At 38.7% G+C, this 16315-nt stretch overlaps 1 protein-coding gene across 1 annotated transcript in view; it reads left to right on the forward strand.

Moving 5' to 3' along the window:
* The window catches only part of MAPK1 (mitogen-activated protein kinase 1), a 56010-nt gene extending 49138 nt beyond the window's left edge, over positions 1–6872 (forward strand). Inside the window, exon 10 of the mRNA XM_014518931.2 lies at positions 2670–6872. The gene's annotated coding sequence lies outside the window, so the exon portion shown is untranslated. The remainder of the gene's footprint in view (positions 1–2669) is intronic.
* Positions 6873–16315: the final 9443 nt, after the last annotated feature.

The following is a 16315-nucleotide window of genomic DNA, read 5'->3' on the forward strand; positions in this document are numbered from 1 at the left end:
GGAAAGAGGAGGAGTGGTAATGTTGTCAGAAGGAATGCCTGTTTGATGGCCAGCAGTTTAATAATTCCTTAAACTTGGAAGAAATTGTTATTGCTCAAAACTAGCTACTTGAGAGAGTGGATCACTGAAGCCTTGTCTTCACTAGTAAACCTTATTATGTTTGAACATAGTAGCAAAGAGTGAAGTTGGCTGATGTAAAATTGTCTTTAATTAGCTTAGTCTGATACACCTGGGGTAGTCAGTTGTGCCAAGAATAATCAACTGGTCAACCTGTCACAATTATTTGAATATTATATTTTGAATGTGAAGGCCAGTCCTGAGTAATTGAATTACACTGCATAGAAATACTCTGTTCCCTTAGATTATTTTTTTTTTGAAGTTATCTCCTTCAGAGGAGCAGGGTGCTTCCAACTGGATATAGTTTCCCACTTTTAGGTTCATTCCCAGTCTTAACATGAAATTGCTTGTTTTGTAGTAGATGTTGGAGCCAGCGATGGCGAGGTGGTCACTTTTTGCTTCATTTTCAATAAGTCTGCTGAAAAGTGATAACAGTGGTTCAATATAAGTTTATGAATCTAGTCCTGTTGTTATCTGTGTAGCCTTGATTGAGTCTCAAGTTTCTTTCCTTGAGATTCAGAACTTCTGGCTTGAATCTGGACCCTAATGTTGACATGCTGAGTGAAAGTAGCTGAAATTCTTATATCCACGAGAAAATGAACTTCAGAGTATTTAGTTATCTAAAAGTAAAGCTGCTTCCGGTGTAGCGGCAAAGCCAGCTGATGACATCTCTATATGTGACATTTTTTGAGGAAGGTTATATGCAAAGGATCATCCAGCAAGTGCTAAGACACAATCCACCAAGGCAATAACTAGTGGAACAGATTGCATGGACGTGTAGTTTGGTTGTGCAGTGTTCCCAGCTTACTAGAATCACATCTGCCAGAGCACTTTTAATTCTAATAAGTGGTGGCAAAATAAAAAGCCCTTGCAGACACTGTTACTGCACATGCTCTGTAGACGCAGGTTATTGTATATCAGTCTAGCTATACAGCAGTGTGAGACTGTAGGCTGGATTCTAATTGCCAGAGGGTAAGGAAGGTTGTATTTATAGTGTATTTTCAGATTCTTATGTTAATAAGTGGCTGATTCTATTAAGCAAGATGAGAAGCAGAAAATACTTGTAGTATATGGCTCTTGACATTAGTTTTTTTTTTAAGTCGTTTTAATGCTAATATGCAGCTGATTTTTTTTTTTTTTTATATTGGGTAGCATTCTTCTACCTAGTGGACACTGTAGATACCTTTTAACCAAGTATTGCAGAGTTATTTAGTATCACTAGTTGGCTGACATTTTAAGGCAGGAGTGGACAATTATTTGGGCTGGAGGGCCACTTAGGGAGTTATGGTGAGCTGTTATGGAGGGGGGTGGGCAGTGGGTGCTGACCCGGCCCACAACGGCTCACTGAAACTCCCTAAGTGGCCCCCCAGCCCAAATAATTGCTCACCCCTGCCCCAAGTCCTTGGCATGCAGCCAGTTCAGGCAGGACTTGCACCCATGTGGCCCAAGGCAGCATATAGGAACACAGCATGACATGAGCCCAGCTTGGCCACATGCTGGAGATTTGGGACAGGGGAGGGGGGGGTGCAGGCAGAACAGGGCCAGGAGCTGCAGGTTATCTGGGCTGGGCCAGTCTTGTACTGTTTTCCCCCACTTCTCCCTGCACCCCCACCCTGCCCTGAGTCCCCAGCATGTGGCTGGGCCAGACCATTGCCACACTGTGTTCCCACATGCTACTTCAGGCCACATGAGTACAGCTGGCATGACTGAAGCATATGGAAACAGTGCCACACCATGCTAGTGATGCCTGTGCCCCTACCAGGCTCCAGTGTAGAGAGCCCAGATAACCTGCAGCTCTTTGCTGGCTTCCCCCTGTACCCATTCCCTCACCAGTGGAGAGAACCTGACTTGAGCTTCAGCTTGCCAGGGGTCAAGCTGTTTCGTCTGCAAATGGCTACAGGGTTGTAGCTGTATGCAGACAGTCTTGGGCAGAAACCTGGCCAGGAGCCCAGTGCCCCCTGCCTTGGAGAATACACTGGAGGCTAGGAGGCAGGCCAGGCCAGGCTAGGTGAAGAGAGAAGGGTGAGAGGCACCGAAAGCCAGGGCAGCTGGGTGTTGGAAACAGGTCTCCTTCAGAGGAGCAGCACTGGGTCAGATAGAATCATTTGACAGGCTGAGTTCAGCCTGTGGGCCATATTATGCCCACCCCTGTCTTAAGGACGGGTTTCTGTCCAGTTTCGTCCACATCCTGTTTTAGGACTGCTAATCAGATTCCAGCAGTCTGGATTGATGCATCTTTTTTTTATTCACCTTGGAAATCCCTTGTTTTGGTTTATTTCTTATGGATAGCAAGTTAGCTTAACACCAGTAGTTCTGAAAACTTGCTCCTTGAGCCACTCTGAATATTAGGAAAGCTTCAGTAGAACATGGGAGAAGTAGGTAGGATTTAAAGATCTTGCGAACATTGGTGTTGCTGCCTTTGAATCTTATGGAGAGCTGCAAGCTGTCAGTCCAAATTGATACCTGAGGTGCAGAAATACGAGTAACTTTTCAATTTAAAATTTGCTAAAAATGCTTTCATTAAAACCTGTTCTTTGCTCTTTTTTTTGTAGGACAAGGACTTAAAGGACTGGGCATGCTCAAATGTTGCTGTTCCTCTTCCCAGTTCTTTATCCTTGGTCATGTCTTGTGGCCTATCTCAGCTTATCCACTAACTCCTTTGAGCCATTCAGGAGGGCAGTTTCTGGTAGTTTTGGCTTTTTATGCTTTCAGTGAGTTTTTAAGCCTGAAGAACTGTTGTTGACACTCCTATGCGTAATGCCCATTGTTGACCTGTTGCAGTGCTGTACTATAAGTGCACCTACTGCTGATCACGTTTTAACTGCTTGCTTTCTGATTTGAAAGATGCAGTAGTTCCTTTCACTATTGGATTATTAACCAAGCAGATAACTCATAAACCCATAAGAAGTTTACACCATGAACTGTGTTTTTTCTGATTTTACTGAAGTCACTGACATTTTTTTAGGGAAAGCTATTATTCAGGGCACTTTAAGTCAGTGACATCCCAGATGTTTTTGCACTTGTCCTTTAAACATTAACAGTTTACTCACAATAAGGATTTACGTAAATATATACCAGTGTGCTACAGATTGCAGCATAGGTCATGTTCACATTAATCTTGCTTATGCACTTGTTTAAGTGTCTTATGCTGCCTACAACATTTTATGTACAGCATATAATGGATATGTAGGAACCCAGCTTAACAGAATTCATCTACTCATCTAGGAAATCTTTCCCATTTATTGGGTGGGGGGAGAAATCCTACACTTCCTGCCCCCTCCCTCCTAACATTTCTAAAAGATCATTGCTACTTTGACCGTTTTGGAGTTATAGTACTTCCAAAGTTCATACTCTATGTAGTGTTTACAAGATTTATGCAAAAAGAATGAGTGGCAGCTCACAGACTTGGAGTTTTTCACTGTGTGGTGAAAGATCAACAAAGAACACAATGACATAATTACTTAATTGTGAATGCCTTACTCTGAGAGAGGCCAACAGTATGCATTAGTAAGCAGAGAAACCAAAATGTGATGTTACTAAGCTCAGTCTACCTACTATATACCAATGAAACACTTCAAATGAGGGTGATTTAGTTTTTATAATACCTGAATTGAATCACTGACCCTCAGGGTTTTTGCAAAGAGGAACACTGCATCTTTAAATAAGAAAGTTTGGATTTACTTTTGCTCCTACAGCATGTCAGCCTCTCAAGTTCATTTCTTGCAACTTACACTGTAGTGATTTGTAATCAAGTCTCCATGAGCTCGTGACATGAAATACTGTTCTGTAGTCAAGTACTATCAAACTTTTCTGATAATGCTGAGTTAGGACAACCAAACAAAGCTAGCACTAAATCATGTTTAAAACTGTATACCTTTTAATGATCTTTTCAAGTATTTGTTACTGAAATTGTATAATGTGGAGTTTACTAGGTGTTATGTTCCAGTGCAGTGCCTCCTTTTCTTTCCCCACTGCTCTCTGTGGTGAGAAATTTGCCTTGTTTAAAATAATTACTGTGCCCTCGCATGACTGTTAAAGCTTTCTGTGCAAAGATGATTGTCTAAGTGCCACATGCCTATGATTGAAAAAAAAAATCTATTGTTACCTCTGAGTTGTGTTCAACTGAAATGCTATTCAACAAATAACTTAGGAAAATAGTTCTATTTTTAGCTTTTTTCATATCTCTGCTGTCTTTTTCTCATTTTATTTTGGCAGCAGTGAAGAATGGATTGTATAAAGACTGCCTGCTAATATGAACAAAATGCACTTGTAATTCATGGAAATAAATTTAAATCTTATATCTTCACATTAACATTAAAAATTAGTTTTTGGTTTCCTCTTGAATAATGTGTTTGAATGGAAATCAGGTTCAGTTTGCTACTGTAGTTAGTATACTAGGATGCTTGCTGGTTAATTATCCCAGGCTTCCACATAGTACTTCTTAGTCTGCTTTTCAAGGAAATTTAGAAAGCCATTACCTTAAACTCTCAGTACATAAGGGTGCTTACAGGATATACAGTTCTAAAATTTGTTTCTTTATTTATAGTTTGTGTTAGCCTGCCAAAACTAATTTTTAATAAATAAGTGTTAATCCTTAAAGGGCATTTTCTATTGGGAAGATCCTGTGGTCCCATGAATGTTTGTTGCATACAACATACATTAAGAACATTCTCAAAACACTGCACGGGTGATGGTTGAATTGTGGTATAGTACCTATGCTAACAACTTTTTCTACAATACTGCACTTGACTGTTGATACTAGTGTAGAAATTTCTCTTTACTTTTCTACATATCATATCTTTACCAAAATGCTTTTCTCTCTGCTTTAAGAAGCTGAACTATTTCCAGATTCTCTGCCACTTGCATCATCATGGTTACTACAGGAATTAATTTGGCAAGAATAGAGAAGATGACTGTTACTGAAACTTTTAGTTTGTAACACCTCAACTTTTAATTTATTAAGGAAGAGCTTTGGCAGCTCATTTCATGCTCCCCTTTCCCAGTTCATCTTTTGAATACTTGTTTTATTTGCTGGGGGGTGGTTTTTGCTCTTTCTGTTTGTTTTTTAAATGAACTAACCCTTGAATTAGCATCTCTTCTAAATGCGAAGCCATGGGTTTGCTTTACTAACATCTGGTGCTTTGCAGCTTCTTTCTTCCTTAACCGTCATTGCTGAGTCAGACTGGCATGAAACCACTATCTGCATTCATCATGGTCTTTTCCTGCAATCATTAAATACTTTTGAGTTGAACTCATAGATGTTTGAACTGCAGAAGCATGATTTTTATCAGATTGGAGAATATTCAAAAGGAAGGTGCCTATAATAACATTGTGTTATGTGACTTTTTTTTCCTAACTACATCTGATTTTATTTTTTAATGTGTATATTATTTAGGTTATATTTCTGGAAATTCCCTTAGAGTAGCAGAGAACTGAAAGGCGCATTGTTTTGGATGTGACATGTTTATTAATAGTATAAAGATGTTTTTTGGTTATAAGGAATGTAAACAGATGACTGTCAAAAACATTCCAACCTTTATAGAAAAGAAAAATGCAAATATGCAAACCCGTAATACAAGAAAATTGTTTTGAGACTTTGGCAACATACTCCCTAAAAGTTTAATACGTTACACAGGGTGAACAGAGTAGTGCACTATTTGCTTTCAGGAGTTCACTATGATTGCATAACTCAGCAGTGCCCAAATAAAACGGAGTCAAGTCTGGTTATTATCAGTTAACTGGGGGGAGGGATCTATTGTTGCTGCCCACCATAATATGCTACAATATATTTATACCATGTTAGAGGTTGTCTGCTGAGCAACTGTACCATAGATTGACACTTTATTAATATATATTTGCTTATGTTAGTGTAGTTTATTTAGTGCATTAGTTATTGATATTTTTAAATTTATTGATTGCTGTTATAGCTCAGTGATATGGTATAAATATATTCCCAGGTATACATGCAAATACAGACAACTCTGGTCCCTTGCATAGTACTTTTATATTTGTACAGCAATGTCTTCAAGCAATCCCAGATTTTAGGGAAAATATTTTTGTAAATGCAGTGGTTTAAAAAGTCTGAACAATCCTTTTACATAAGTTTTAAATTCATATGTGCTTTAAAATGGTTTAGTTAATTGAAATACAAGACACTAAATTAGTGAAAAGTGCACATTAGTAAAGTGAAGCATACAATGATTCTTGTAGCATGTGCTGTGATCAAAACTAAATAAAAAGTTGGGAGGAATTTAAAAGCTGGATTATATTTGTAAATCCAGGACAAATTTTTAAAGGTTGCAGCTGGTTTACTTACTATTGTTGCCTTTTCTTGTGTTGTATCAGTGTAGAGCACTCTTAAGAAAATACTCAAACTGCTTTGTATTTGCTTTGTACTGTTGGTGCCTTCTTAGTTATGTACCCCAAAAGTCCTGCATAGCTAATTTAGTTAATGGTAAGTTTAAAAGAAAAACGTAAAGGAAAATTTTATAAAAATCATTTTCTGTATGTTCTTATTCATTATATTGTAACAATTAAACGTTTATATTGTGACAGATTTGTGATTTGGTTAATCTGTATAGAACAATTGTAAGTAGCAAAGGTTTATATTTCGTCTTAATTCTTCTGATGTTGTAAACGTACATGATTTTTTTTTAATCAATTAACTGAATGTTCTGTTTGTTTCTGGCATCTGACTCTTGTAAAAACAAATGCAAAGAAAACCATTAAATTGTGTCCCTGTATTACCAAAAAAAGTATAGTACTGTGCATATATAGAATGACTGGAATTTCATCTGTTAAAAAATAACTGCTGCTATCTTTTACAAAACAAATATACATTAGATTATTACCCTCTAACTTCATTTTTTTTAAATGGCATTCACTTTAATTCTCTATTGAGAATTAACCAAAAGGTCTTTTAAAATACTGGCATCTGGTATTTCTCCTTGTATTAGCCCTACCAAAATATTTAATCATGATCAGATGAAATTTTAATTAATGTGGCCATCCAAAATCTTGATAAGTAAATTCCCTACTAGTAAATTGACTTTTGCTTGTAGTTAAGGGATTTTAAAAGGAATCAGGGTTTTAAAATACTGAGTATGTAATATGGCAGATAAATTCCTGTATGCCAGTCTAGCTGAGAATACTACTGTGGGTACTTTGAACACTTTTTTATGCCCAACTTTATTCTTTTGGCCAGAGAAAAATGGTGGTGAGTTTATTGCACTTTGGGTAGCATCTTGGGTTGCTAATAATTCAAGCTACCTTTTTAATTGCAAAAAAGATTCAAGGGTTTTTTGTATTCTGAGCAGGCCTCCATTAAGAATGGAGGTAAGCTTGTCATTCTGTGTGTGTGTGTGTGTGTGTGTGTGAGAGAGAGAGAGAGAGAGTGAGCAAGCTACTTAATTTCATTCCTACTGTAAGTTTGCTTTCAGTCTTGTTAGCTTATTTTAATTAGCCAAGTACAATGCACAGTATTTTTTTAAATTTTATTGTTTGACAGTCATACTGTTCTAAAAAAACTACTAAAGCATTGTACTGGTACAAAATGAGCATTCTGCTTGTACAGTAATCTCGGTTCATTTTAATAGTGGCATTCCTGCAAAAGTAGCCACGTCTCCAATTTGCTGTAACGTTGCTTGGTGTTCCACGAATACTCTTCAGAATCCATGGACCGAAATTATGTACTCTGGGTCCAGGTTTGAAGGACATTGCTGCTAACAATGCAAGTAAATTTGCATTTGTGTACTTTGGGAATCTAGTAGCTGAGTAAGTTGTTGTGGAGCTCAGCCCATGCCAAGGAATTGGGTTCCAGAATCCCAGCTGTCATTATAGATGTTCTAAAACTATACAGATTCTTATGTTTATAGTGAGCAGGGTTAGACAGGAGATGGAGTTGTGCCCAACTAGGAGAGAGAGCCTGAAGGTAATTCTCTGAAGTGACTTATTTCACTGCCTCTTTCAAGACCCTACAGAATTTGATATTTTCCCAAGAGGCTTCAGAAATCATCATTGTTGTCATAGGCAGGTGCCTACTTTCTTAATTTGCAGTTGCCTTTTTCTGTCCAGCTTTCCTCAGTCAGCAGACTGATTTCCCCTCTAGAACATGCCTCAGTGAGAAATGTCGAGAAGAAACCATCCTGTGCCTTGTCACCACTAGGATTTTTATATCCAGATAACTAACATGGTCAGAGCTCTTGTAAAATCCACACCTTTTTCCCAAGTGAAGATACTCATCATAAACGGAAGTTGTTTTGGTTACTTGGATTACAGTGCATGCTTCTTCTATTGTCCTGTGGAGTCAGGCAGCAGGGATCCAGGGACCTAGATATAGAGTCCAGCTTTCAGCCAGGGAGTAAGAGGAACCTGAACGGTCAACTGGAAAATTGGGCAATCAGGAGATAGCACAACAGCCAAAGCCTTTGGAGATGAGCAGCTGGAACCAGCTAGGAGCTTTCTACTTGCCTGGCCTGCACTGTTTGTTCACAGCATCATGGGAATTGACCTCTTTGGAGAGTACAGTGAGAAGAACCACCTCCATGTCAAAGTCATTCTCTAACATGTCAATAAGTATTTTCAAGTATTGAGCCACAACAGTTTGAATGGGTGTTGGGAGCACAGGAACTTCATGGTGATAGAACAAATAAATGTTTCCTGCATATTCTTGGTTCTGTGGTGCTATGTGGAACATAAAGATTCTTGACTGCAGTACTCCTGTAGGCAAAAGATGTTGGTTTCCAGGTTAGTGGCATACTTTTTACCTTCAATAACTTGCTTCTTTAATTGAAAATACACAATGATTTTCTTAACCCAATCAATGTTTTACCAAAGCTGCTCTAAAGAGTGTTTGTGGTGGAGCGAAGTGGGGGATGGAGGAGGAGCAAATATCAACATGAGCCCATTAATCTAGTTACTATTCATGGAATTGCCATTGCAGGTCCCTACTTTATATAGTCTTATGCTGCTCCTTAGGTCCTCAATGGCTATAAAAACAGTAACCATCACTCCACACACATGCATGTGCCCAAGCTTCTCTGGGTAGGGATAAACATACTTCTTAGATGCTTTGAAAGGGAAGGAGTAGCTGCTGCTCAGGAATGCACAGCAGTTGTTACAATCTTTTCTAGCAATACAGGTGAGCTAAACTGCCCAAATCTTGACCATGCATGAAAGAGGTTTAAAGTTGTAGCAGTTTTTGCTACATTGCTACAGAATCATGCAGGTGTAAGCTGTTATGATGCAGCTTCTACCAGTTTCCGTGGATATTGATTGCAGTTGTTAGGTTTCTGCTAAAACTTCTGTCCAAAACTTGCAACTGTCGCTGCTCTCATTTTCTTTCCAGTTACATAACATTTTGGAGAACAATCTTTCTTTTCCTATCATTTTAGTACCATTTCTGAGTCTTTTGTTTCACTTTTGCTAAAGCAGTAATGTAGTTATGCTGTATAGTTTTATGCAGTTAAAAATAGATTATGGGTTTTTGCTTTTCTGTCTGAATAGAATCATCAGAGAGCCAAAGTAGTGGCTGAGATTCAGGGATTCTATACACCTTTCTTCTAATTGTTCAGCAGAGTAGCAGCACTTTAGGGGTGTGATATGTTTACAAGGTATTTTTCACAGGGTTGAAGAACAAACTCAGTTATCTGATGAGTCCTGATTGATTGATTGCTTGTCTTTTGACATTTGATAAGATCAGTGTCTTTTGTAAAATCATAGAGTTGGTAGGTGTCTCAGTAGTCATTTGGTTCAGCCTGAGGCACAGATGCAGGATTGCCCATTCTTAAGCCATCCCAAACAGATACCTGTTCAGCATCTTATACAGAAGATTTCATGTATTCTTCAGGTCAGTGGTCCTCGACCTTTTTAGACTCAAAGCACTCCACATGGGTGAGAGGGTATGAGAAAATCCTTGAAGGTTTAGAGCCTTTCTTTGAGCGAAGCGATTTAGATACTCTGGTCAGCTGTCTGTAGGTTCTAGTAGGGCACTAGAATCCAAGACTGAACTTTTCTGTAGAGAAACAAACCTGGTGGGTGAAAAGAAATATTGGAATCTTGTGATACTTCAGTTTTGAACAGTCCTATTTATTTCTCCCACCCTTGAAGGATCACCTTTATTGGGAGGAAGTTGAGCTTCCAAAATGCTTAAAGGAGTTTCTCAGGTCCTCCAGCCTCCCAGTTGAAACTCACGTCTTCCCATCTTTATAAACTTGTGTATATACCCTGTGTATAATGGATAGCTTATCACATATCCACCCATCCTACCCATGTTTATAACCACCACGTCATTATTCTTTCTATCTGCAGAAGAAATCTCTTCCTGCTTCTACAAGGTGTACTAGTTTGACAAGGCAGTTTGTATATAGTCCTTGTGACTTCTCATCCTTCCATTAGCAAAATTAGTTATTATAAGGCCACTTTTTTTTTTCTTTTTTTAGAAAGAGGGTGGAATATAGGCTGTGTCACGCTCCCCAATCTTCCAAGAAAGACACCCCCTTGGCCTAATAAATCTCTAGACTCTTTTAATTTGACTGATCAGATCTTTCAGAAGTCAGTTTTTTTTTATTACAGTTGGCTGGCTAGTTATTCTCACTTCTTCAGTCCAAGATATGTCCAGAGCCCTGCCAACAAATCTCTTATTAGGTTTAAACTTCCTCATGATACTAAGAAATGTAGTGCTCTTGATAAAGGGGTGAAAACAGAAAAGTTCACAACATTGTGAATGATCCAGTAGTCCTACCTTTGTAAGTTAATGTGGCAGCTCTAGAGAAGTTCTAGTAAGATTGTATGTAATGTATTAAAAAAAACAGTTCCTACTAGTGCAGTTCTAGCTTATCTAGCCATATGTGTCTATCAGTCATGACATGGTGCCAGTTACATGCTTTTTGCTTTAAAAAACAAAACACAACACATCTCCTCTAAGCATTTGGTAGGAGAGAGTTTTCTTCCCTTAATCATAGCCAGACTGGGCACACTTCTTGGAAAGGCAATTCTGTTGCTATTCGGTTAAACTCTTGCTAGCTTTCCCCCAAAGGATTGCTGCAGCTTGCCAATATCCTACAGAGTTCAATAGAGGTAATAGCATGGAAGAGAAAGGAAGGCTACTTTGCAGTAACTGGAGTTCTGTGAAGATACCCAGTGGCTCATCCCTCCCCTCTCTCCACTTCTTCCTCTGCATCCTTTCAGCATACGCACAAAACACTGACCCTATTGAGGTTAGTGGAAAAATTTTCTTCAGAGAAGCTAGTTTTTCAAACCATTTCAAGTAAGTGGAGTGGAACTAAAGGAAGGTTGGGGAGTGGGGGGAAAGGGGGACCAAGGTACCATTGCCTCAGTGGTAGGACCTGTATCAAATGTCCACAGCTGAGCTACATTATTCCAAGACTTGATAAATGGTTTGCTATGGGGATTTGCAGAACTCTGTAGCTAGACAGTTTTCCTTTTCTGAAACCATGGATTTTCCTGTGGTTCGTGCAACTTATTTTTTTCTATATAGTGTTGAATTTTTTTCTGTGCTGCTGGGATAACTTTATATGGGTTCCCTTTTTTCTGTTTATTTGGCGGGATTCCTAACTTGTTGAGATGGGAATCAATAAAAGATGGGATTTAGCCACCCATTCAAGCTTTGCACAGTGAGTAGCTGAAGTACTGTAGTTGAAAACCAACCTAATTTTCTTCCACCTGTGAGTCAAAACTGGAATAAGAGTTTGGAAAGAAAAAGAACAATTTGCAATCCATTGGTGTATGAAGAGATGCAGAAAAGCACAGATACTGAGCTGACACATAGTATAGTAGGCAGATCATAGAGCTTGGAAGCTGGCAAATTCTGAAATGTAATCCTAACTGCTCACAGAATTAGCTGTGTAGCAAGGAGCAAATCACCCAGCCTCCATTCCTCCCCTCTAAAATGTGGATCAGTAGTAGGAGTCTCAAATATTACTGCCAATCCTTTAAACTGTAACTTAGCAGGACTGTCCTGTATTACTGAGGAGAGGTAGCACAATTTCTGCCACTTCTAATGTCAGCTTCTCCACAATATAGCAGGATGTGTGTAGTGCTGAACTTAAATACAGGACCCAAAAACTGATGATAGGAAAAACTACTGACTTATCTACCTGCAGTGCTTTTACAGTACTAGTGAAATATGCAGCCTTTTCTCTGCAGCCTGAAAAAAAGATTGGGGTGTAGGCCTTTTATTCTTATATTTTAGGACATTAGTAGTTTTTTCAAGAGAGGAACTATTTTCAGCTTTTTGTCCAACATGGATACTGATTTGAGACTAGAAATGGAGACTCCACACACATTGGATTTGAATAAGGGAGAATTAAAGAGTTTTTAGTCCCGTTCTTTAGTCCCTATTCTGTTTATTTTTTTAAAAACTGACTAACTTCAGTGACTGACAGTTTTGAGAAAGGTATGGTAGAAAAAACTTCTAATTCAGTTGCATCTTCAGCTGAAGTTTTAGGTAGCATTGTAAATTTTAAGGCCTCTAGTAACTTGACCAAAAAGGACCAATTCTGAGCCTCCTGATTATTACCATGGGTTTTTTAAGCCAAAATTTGAAAATTTAAACTGATTTAAAGGAAAAAAGTTCTTCTATTTTACTGCATTATAGGAAGTGAAAAACCTGCTCTTTGCAGGCCATCTTAAGCTTAAAAATGAGTGGTTTTGCTTTTAGAATAATTGATGCTCTTCTCTCTCTTCTGGCTTAGGTTTTCCAAAACCTAATTATAACTTTGGGGATCACAAGAAGTCCTAGATGACAATGGGAAATTTGTCAAACACTTGGGATGGGGAAGAAATGTTGGTCATTACTTGATAGTTCTTTTACAGCCAGTCAGAACTTATTTTCTGTCATTACAGACAGTGGTTTGGGGGGGTGGTATTTTGGGGAATTGTACTGGATCGTTTACAGTTGAATTGCTAACACATTTGACTGCGTATTCCTCCAGACATATTGTGGTGACAATAAGTGGTATGTGTGGTACAAAAAACACTATCAAAATATATTCTGCATGCAGTCAATACTGAAAATAATAATTACTGCACAGGTTCTATTTTAAATGTTGCCTTTTTCTTTGCTTGTGTTGTCGGTTGTCACCAATGCAAATTGTGTGGGTTTGACAGTCACTCCACGTTATTACAGCTCTGGGGAAAAATGCCCTGATTACTTATTTGTTTTGCTTTCAAGGAGCTATGGCTGCTGCCCTTCAGTGTGGTTTAAGAAAGGACAAGGGTGGCTTCTGGTACTGTCTCTAAATTGGTTTGGGTTTTTTATTATTATTATTTTAGTGTCTTAAAGGAGCTACCAAACTATATTAATGTGTTTTGAAACTTTCTGTAGACCTGTGCATTGTTCATCTTTCATTTTTAAAAAGGACCCCATGCCCTTGAACATATACCCTTCTTGGTAAATCTCAAGGACTTTCCTTGTATGAAGCCCAACCTCCACAATGGGGGTATGGAAAGTTACAATTGATCTTGTTGGCTAGCCTTTTGCATTGAAACTGGAAGAGATGCAGAGGAGATGCAATGTGGCTGAGATTTGGCTCCAGTCCTGAGAGTCCTGAATTACCCCATGGAAACATCTGGTTGTAGTAGCTGTTTTATTTCATTGTTTAACACACACTTCTGTTTTGAATCAATTAATTGTCCTTCCCATAAAATGACTGAGCATCACATTTCCAGCGTGCTCAGAACAACCCTTCCAGTACAGCATTTCTTTTGCCATGTAATTTGTATTTAATTCTCCAAGATTGTGTAATACTTCCCCCGTAGTATTTCACCTGGTTCTGGCCATTTACCATGCAAGTCCCAGCTAAATTTTCTGTGTAGTGAGTAAGGGTATCCTTTTTTTTTTTTTTTTCCCTTTAACCCTGCTTGAGGGATGAAGAGAGATTTTTTCTTCACCATCATCATGCTACTACCACAAGTATGGAGTTCTATCATAATGAAAGGGTCAGTGCATTAACATTTTATTTACTCTAGGAACTCTTAATGCAGTGATTCTCAATTGGAGCACCACAGCACCCTGGAGTGCTGCATGTGCAAGTGTCTACACATAATTTGCACTATAAACCCAGAGACTTCAAATCTGCACCTGTCATAGCAGGAAAACAGGCTGCCTGGTCCTCTGTTGTATGCTAGACTGCCCTTTTTGCGAGGTTTACCTTGTGATAAGGGATTTAACAGTGAAGCAGAATAACTGTGCTCTTACAGGAAATCTGTGTTACCATAGCTTGTACAGCAATTCAGTTCCAGTATTAGATTTCAGACAGCTATCATGTTGAAAAACAATTACTTCTAGCCAATAATTTTGTAACAATTTGCGAGAGGATGATGAAGCACATCAACACGCATGTCAACACTACCTGTCAGTATAACAACTGTACATTTTAGTTAAATGTCTTCAGCTTTCTGTATGGCAAGAGACTATATTTCCAATTAATTTATGGATAAAGGCTGTGATTAGAAAACTTACTGTGGTGTAACATCTTGTCCTTGAAATCTAGCAAATGCAGCAAGGGACTGTCAGTTTCCATTACAATCAAGGGATAAGACGAAAAGGGGATGTTATGAGGGGAGATGGGAAGGGGGCTGACATGCACAAAATGCAGGAACATAAGTGTTCTATTTTGTTCAAGCATAGCTGCATTGCATCTCCTTCATCCTCTTCAGGGGTGCTGTTGTGTAGCTGCAAGGTGACCCTGCCAATGGATGTATGGCTGCTGGCAGAGAAACAGGTGGGTGCCAGGATGGTCAAGAGCAGGCTGCCTATGAGTATGATCAGGAAACATACCTGTACTGGGCTCTCCCTGCATGCATTTTAAGGAGCAGAGTTCTAACTCCTGCATGGAAAGTGAGCTCCTTTCTTCACAGATACCTGTGATTGTCTAAAGTGGGAGAAGAGAGTATCCAAAATATACAGCCCTTGAGACACCTCCTGTAACACATCAGTGCTCCTGGATCATCTGAGTTTTCTTTTTTCCTGCATCTCCTAAGCTTTTCTGTTGGAGACAGTAAATTGCCCTAGGTGAATCAGGCTGCTGGGATTCTTTCTGGAGAAATTCAGATGGAAGCAGATGTCTTTCTACTATGCTTTCACTTTCAGCTTCCATTATTTCCAGCTTTCTATGTAGAGGCCTGTCCTTAGGTTTTATATTGGGCCAGCTGTGTAAAGGACACCACCCTGAAGTTTTATGTATCCTGTTTGGCTGCATTTCTGTTTTCTTACATTCAGTGTATTTGGTAAGGTATAAATTGTGTTAGAATTTTGCAATCAAATTTGAAGAGTTTACATCACTTTTTTAGGGATAGTGACTGATTTAAAAAATTTGGTTTAGCTGAAAATAAGAATGATAGTAATTTAAAATAAATTGCCACTAACTGTGTTATGACTTTTAAGGCTGTCTAGATTTTAATCTATAAATTGCAAATTTGCTGTACAGCAAATTTGAAAGGGCTTTCTCTATGAGCTGTGGTTGTGATGCAGTGCTGGGGAGACTCGCAAGAAAGGGAAGGTTCCGGTGGAGAAGCCACACTGGAGCTCAACCATAAGATCTTGTTTAAAGTTCTCAGAATTGCTGAGGGGAAGGAAAAGTGGGTGGAAAATACCAGAAATCCTCTAATATAACTGGATAGCCAAAAAATGCAAATGTGTGGCTACATATTGATGACTTAATGGTGTTAAGTTAGTGTAGCCAGTGTGACAAATAAACCCTTTTAAATTAATTTCTTGGGAAGAATATTGTTGGTGCATAGGCTAAGCTATCTTTGTCTATTATCTTTGTCTACTGTGTACAAAGCCCTCTGCTGAATGATGTATAATGCACAGAATGATTCCGTGAAGTCTCCAATTTCCCTACCTGCTTTTTTTTCTTAGCAGTTTAAAAAACTGCATTTACATTTAGAAGGGAAAAATCAAATGTTGCTGCTGCCAGAAGGGGTATTTTTTTTAATATGGGTTGACAGCATTTCTTCTCCCCAGCTTTCTTCACTTGTTCTTGTAGGTCTGTGTCCCGTTATCCTTTTCTTCCTTCAAGCCATTCTCTCTCTCTCTCTCCAGCAACAGTACACAATCACAGGGGCTAAGTACAGACAGTCAAAAACCCAGAGGCTGAATCAATTTTCGCAGGTTAGTCTGACATAAATTCATAGATGTTAGGGTCGGAAGGGACCTCAATAGATCATCGAGTCC

The sequence above is a fragment of the Alligator sinensis genome, unplaced genomic scaffold (genome assembly GCF_000455745.1).
Source record: "Alligator sinensis unplaced genomic scaffold, ASM45574v1 scaffold570_1, whole genome shotgun sequence".
NCBI classification, from domain to species: Eukaryota; Metazoa; Chordata; order Crocodylia; family Alligatoridae; genus Alligator; species Alligator sinensis.